The sequence below is a fragment of the Lactuca virosa genome, chromosome 9, assembly GCF_052849685.1.
Source record: "Lactuca virosa cultivar CGN04683 chromosome 9, Lactuca_virosa_CGN04683_v6, whole genome shotgun sequence".
NCBI classification, from domain to species: Eukaryota; Viridiplantae; Streptophyta; class Magnoliopsida; order Asterales; family Asteraceae; genus Lactuca; species Lactuca virosa.
Genome location: NC_136434.1, coordinates 239,760,101 through 239,766,375, shown reverse-complemented (window position 1 = coordinate 239,766,375; position 6,275 = coordinate 239,760,101).

The following is a 6,275-nucleotide window of genomic DNA, read 5'->3' as shown; positions in this document are numbered from 1 at the left end:
GAAAAGGGCCAAAATCCAAGTTCTAACAACCTAGCAAAGAAAAGATTTGGTCTTGAACACTTACTTAAGTCTAGAAGAGAAGCTAGAAGATGAATATGCTACTTGCAAGATGATACTCCTCACCAAAGGCTACCTTCTCCTTCACAAATGCCAACAAAGTATGAAAAGTGAACTTCTAAGAGTGATGGAGGCTAGGGTTAGGGTTTTAGTGCTTGAGAGGGTGATAGAGCTGAATGATCTCGAAAACCTAGCCATAATGTCCTTTAAATAAGGCTCAAAGCCTAAAGGATTAGGGTTTCACCAAAACTGGTTGACACGTCGTGGCATCTCATGACCATGCCGTTGTGGTTCATGAAATCCCGCGGCCCAAAATATAATGCCACGCCGTGGTGAGGCTCCACCATGTCGTGGCCAACCAAAAACAATATTGTCATTTGAAAATTAAATTTGTACCTGGAACGAGTGTTACAATTCTCCCCTGATTGAACTAGACTTAGCTCTCGAAGTCCGTTGCGGTGAACAAATCATGGTAATGCTCCCGCATCTCAGACTCGGGTTCCCACGTCCACTCAGAACCCTTCCAATGCTGTCATTGGACCTTTACCAAATGCACCTCCTTGTTGCGTAGGATCTTTGTCTTCCTATCCATAATTGCCACTGGTCTTTCAACATAATTTATGTGATCACCCACCTGAATATTCTCCAAAGGGACAACTGTTGATCATCAACTACACATTTCTGAAGCTGCGAAACGTTGAAAGTATTGTGGATCTTAGAGGTGAGCAAAAACCGAACCGCAAACCAAAAAAAAACCAAAAAAACCACATAAACCGAAACCGAAAAGCCAAAACCCAAATAAAAACCGACGGTGCAGTTGTTAGTTTTGCAAAAACCGAAAACGTTCGGTGCGGCGCGGTTTCTAGTCTTGCAAAAACCGCAAAAAACCGAACCGCAATTCATATATATATATATATATATATATATATATATATATATATATATATATATATATATATATATATTAAGTGTTAATATTTGTAAGAACGAAGAACTCGTGACAATTAAAATTTCTATAAATATAAATATCTATCTTATCATATGATGATTGTATATTTTTAAGCAAACATTCAGTGATATTTACAAGAGCAAATAATGTTTATGACATTTTTTAACATTTAAATATGAAGAGTACTACTGATGTAGTATCATTTTTATGAATACATTATTTGATAGTATCGCATGTACCTGTGAAAAAAATATTATATTTAATTCGTATTATATTCAAGCATTAGAAGCATGTTGGATGAGTGGTTATTTCATTTGATTTCAAACCAAGAGGTGGTGGTATCGGTTCATCTCCAAGATATCATTTGGGCTTAAATTTTGCCAACCTTATAAGAGCATCCTGTAGAGCCGATATTTGGAGCAGTGTATTGTTCATCTATTCGTGATACTGTGAGGTGAGTTTCCTCATTGTTCTTGGGGGTCGAAGGCACCAATGTCGGCCACTTTGGTTATGTATCCTGGTATCTATGATGTTGCTATACAGTAGAAATATGTATATCTGTCTGCTAGTCTGTTAACTGGTTATATGATTATCTGTTGTTGGATATATGTTATTTGTTATGTGCATGTTGACATTGTATGGTGCGGTTGAGACTGTACTGCTTTGTGATGTAAGTCAACAGATCGGGGCATTCAAATTGTAAGGTTGTGGGCCAGGGCATTCAAACTGGAAGGTTGTGGGTCGGGTATAATCCAACTAGGATGTTGTGAACCCATTATGTATTGGGCATTCCAACCGTAAGGTTGTGGGCCATGGGTAATCTAACCCAGAGGTTGTGAACCCATTATCTCTTTGATTATATGTTTGTGTGGTGGTACTTTGGGCGAACTCACTAAGCTTTATCTTACAATTTTAGTTTATGGTTTTAGGTACTTCCGAGGATCGTGGGAAGACGAAAGCGTGATCGTACACAGCTTCCTGTTTTGACACTGGATCTTGGGGAAAAACTTTGTTTTGAAATAATACTTTTGGAAAAATGACTATTGTGTAAACTATGATGATGAATGGTTGATTTTTTGAATACTTTAAATTATTGTGATTTTTGAGTGTTAGAGATACGTTGACCTCAAATCGATCTTGGAGAACCAAGATGCACCCTGCAACTGATCGAAGAGGTCATTAATCTGCAAAAGAGGGTAACGGTTCTTCATCGTCATCTTGTTCAACTCCCGATAATCAATGCATATCCGGTGTGAACCATTATTCTTCTTGACGAACAAAATTGGTTCTCCCCACGGCGAACTGCTTGGTCTAATAAACTGCTTGCCCAACAACTCCTAATGTTGAGAGGACAACTCATACATCTCAGGTGGTACTAAACGGTACATTTCCTTGTCAATCAGAGCCGCACCTGGAACCAAATCAATCCCGAACTCAACATGCCTCACGGGAGCCACGCCGGGTAACTCGTTCGAGAACACATCTTTAAACTCCCTAACAACATGCACATCTAAAACCGAAACCTGCTTCCCCAGTCGAGTATCAACTACATAAGTTGATGGGTTTTGTATACTACAACATCCTATGGTGCACATACAACCCTAAATACCTTGGATCTATGTTTTCACTAATTATACATGCAATGATGTTTCCAATGTATTAAGCCTATACCTAGCATGCAATTGACATATACCATACAAGATACTAGTTAGGGTAACATACCTTTATGTAGCTTGAAGTCTTGATGTATTTGGCCTTAAGAGCTTAGCCCTAATAGTGTGGAAGCCTCAAATGAAGTCACAACACATCATGAACAAAGGTGGAACTTGAGAGAGAATCTCCATGCACCAAAAACACCTCCATGAACTCCAAGTACAAGTCTAGGCGTTTTTGGCTATGAATGGACATATTTATATGTAGGATTCCAAGGGTCATGGGTATAACCCAAATCCATACCCATGGGTGTTATGATCCATGGTTCATGTAGCCCAACTCTTTATGTATCCATACATAAACTTGGTCCAACATGGATCATAAGCCCAACACATATAAATATAACTAATCACCATAATTAGTCCCCATAGATTTAATTAGTCTCCTTTGATAACTAAATTAATTACAAATTAATTCTTGATCAATACTAATTAAAACATATGATTTCATATTAATATATTATAACTTATAATATATTAATAAATCATATATAACCTTTTCTCAAGAGTCCATCCTAACAAATTGTCCTGATGATATGCAACCCAAATGAACCATGTTACTCTCAGGTTGAGTACATACCAATAATAGTTATGGGCTTAGACATCTAATCCAACAGTCTCCCACTTGTATAAGTCTATAACTATTATTGAAAGTATGACTCCAAAACCCAACTAGCAATCGTAGCTCTTAAAAGCCGCTGTCGAACTCTGACCTAGTCAATGACGTGTCATTAGATAAGTGATCATATATTCCTCCATTCTAGATATCATATGGATTGAGACATGGATTATAATCATACTCTCTGTCCATCTGTTGTTTCCCGATTATAATACAATCTTGGAGCATTACTCTAAGACTCAATTTTGGAACGAAGTATGATTCCTCTTCTTAGCCAAACAAATGCACTAAGATGTTCTTAGAGGATCAATTGTGATATGGTTTTTCATAATCATTAAGATGATCATAAAACATGAAACCTAAGTAGTCTCCCATCTTTTCAGATTGGAGAAACTTTTATCTTTCTGCCTAATTTGATTCTTCTCATTCGTCCTGTCATACATTGAAACTTTTCCAATGTTTCAGAATTACACTTAATCAATGCATATCCGGTGTGAACCATTATTCTTCTTGACGAACAAAATCGGTTCTCCCCACGGCGAACTGCTTGGTCTAATAAACTGCTTGCCCAACAACTCCTAATGTTGAGAGGACAACTCATACATATCAGGTGGTGCTAAACGGTACATTGCCTTGTCAATCAGAGCCGCACCTGGAACCAAATCAATCCTGAACTCAACATGCCTCACGGGAGCCATGCCGGGTAACTCGTTCGAGAACACATCCTTAAACTCCCTAACAACATGCACATCTAAAACTGAAACCTGCTTCCCCAGTCGAGTCTCAACTACATAAGTTGATGGGTTTTGTATACTACAACATTCTATGGTGCACATACAACCCTAAATACCTTGGATCTATGTTTTCACTAATTATACATGCAATGATGTTTCCAATGTATTAAGCCTATAACTAGCATGCAATTGACATATACCATACAAGATACTAGTTATGGTAACATACCTTTTATGTAGCTTGAAGTCTTGATGTATTGGCCTTCAGAGCTTAGCCCCAATAGTGTGGAAGCCTCAAATGAAGTCACAACACATCATGAACAAAGGTGGAACTTGAGAGAGAATCTCCATGCACCAAAAACACCTCCATGAACTCCAAGTACAAGTCTAGGCGTTTTTGGCTATGAATGGACATATTTATATGTAGGACTCCAAGGGTCATGGGTATAACCCAAATCCATACCCATGGGTGTTATGATCCATGGTTCATGTGGCCCAACTCTTTATGTATCCATACATAAACTTGGTCCAACATGGATCATAAGCCCAACACATATAAATATAACTAATTACCATAATTAGTCCCCATAGATTTAATTAGTCTCCTTTGATCACTAAATTAATTCCAAATTAATTCTTGATCAATACTAATTAAAACATATGATTTCATATTAATATACTATAACTTATAATATATTAATAAATCATATATAACCTTCTCTCAAGAGTCCATCCTAACAAATTGTCTTGATGATATGCAACCCAAATGGACCATGCTACTCTCGGGTCGAGTACATACCAATAATAGTTATGGGCTTAGACATCTAATCCAACATAAGCAAGGTAACCCATACAACCATGCTGAATATACTATTGAGCCCTAACAGCAAAACAAAATGTTGATCCTAATCTGGTACCATCTCCATAAATAACCAGTTCTTCCCCACTTGGGGTTCGAACTACTACACGCTAACCCTCGCAACCGATCATAGCTTCAAACCTGATCAGCAAGTCCATCCCTACTATCACGCATACATCCGCCATGGGGATAGGAATCAGATTAATTGGATAAGGCACCCCAAAAATCTCCAGAACACAACCATGGTAAACGCTCGATGCAGATATCCTGTGTTTGTTGGCGATAGAAACCCGCAATAGACACTCCAACTCTGCAAGGGTCATATCAAAACCCCTACTAAAATACTGAGATATAAAGGACCGACTAGCACCCAATTCGAAAAGGATAAGAGCAGACATGGAATTCACTAAGAAGGTATCTAGCAGAATCATAAACATAAGCATACCATAAAATAACTGACAAAATAATAAATAGAAATATACTGTCACAACTGGCATTTAAGGATAGGATTTCTATTCATGAACGAGATAGTTCCTTTTGTAACTATGTAACACTATGATTAAATGTAAACCAAACTTCAATACTAGATCAGTTATACATCCAGAAACTTGTTTCAAGTCGAAATCTTCTCGTGTAAACTCTAAACTTAACCCATTAAGCTATATTCACTCGACTTTGGGATTTAACCCTGATTTCCCGGTTTAAACCGCTTAATGGGCTAAGACACTCTTATTAGGCCTAATGGGCCTGAAAACACTCAACTTGGTTCTTTTGGGCCAAGAATCCACATTTGGGCCCTAGTTGGACCGAAATTGATCATGTAACACTAATTTGGGCCATAAGTCATGTAATGGGCCTTATTGGGCCGTAAACATTTTCTTTGAACCTTATGAGCTGCAAATTAATATTGGAGCTCTTATTAGGCCTTCCAAGGCCGAAAGCTCCTAATGGGCCCTATTGTACCGAAAACTCATACATATAGCCTTCATGGACCGAAATTCATTTATTTTGGGCTTCTAAACCGAAAACCCTATTGGGCCTAATGGGTTCACGGCTACACCCCAAATTCAATCCCAATATTCTTTTCTTTCTTTTCCTCTCCTAATTCTCGGCTCTATTTAAAAAAAAGGAAATGTGACAATGGTTAATGTGGTCACACATCACTAATGCATGGAGGTAATCCATGCAATTTACCCATCAAACATCTAGGCATTTAGGTACTTACCTTCATGTAATGACCACACAAACTCTCCCTCTCTTCTTCTCTAAATTCGGTCGAAACCCTCTCACCCCTCTCCACTCTTCAATTCAAACTTCACCCACCTCTCTCATTTCTCCCTAAATC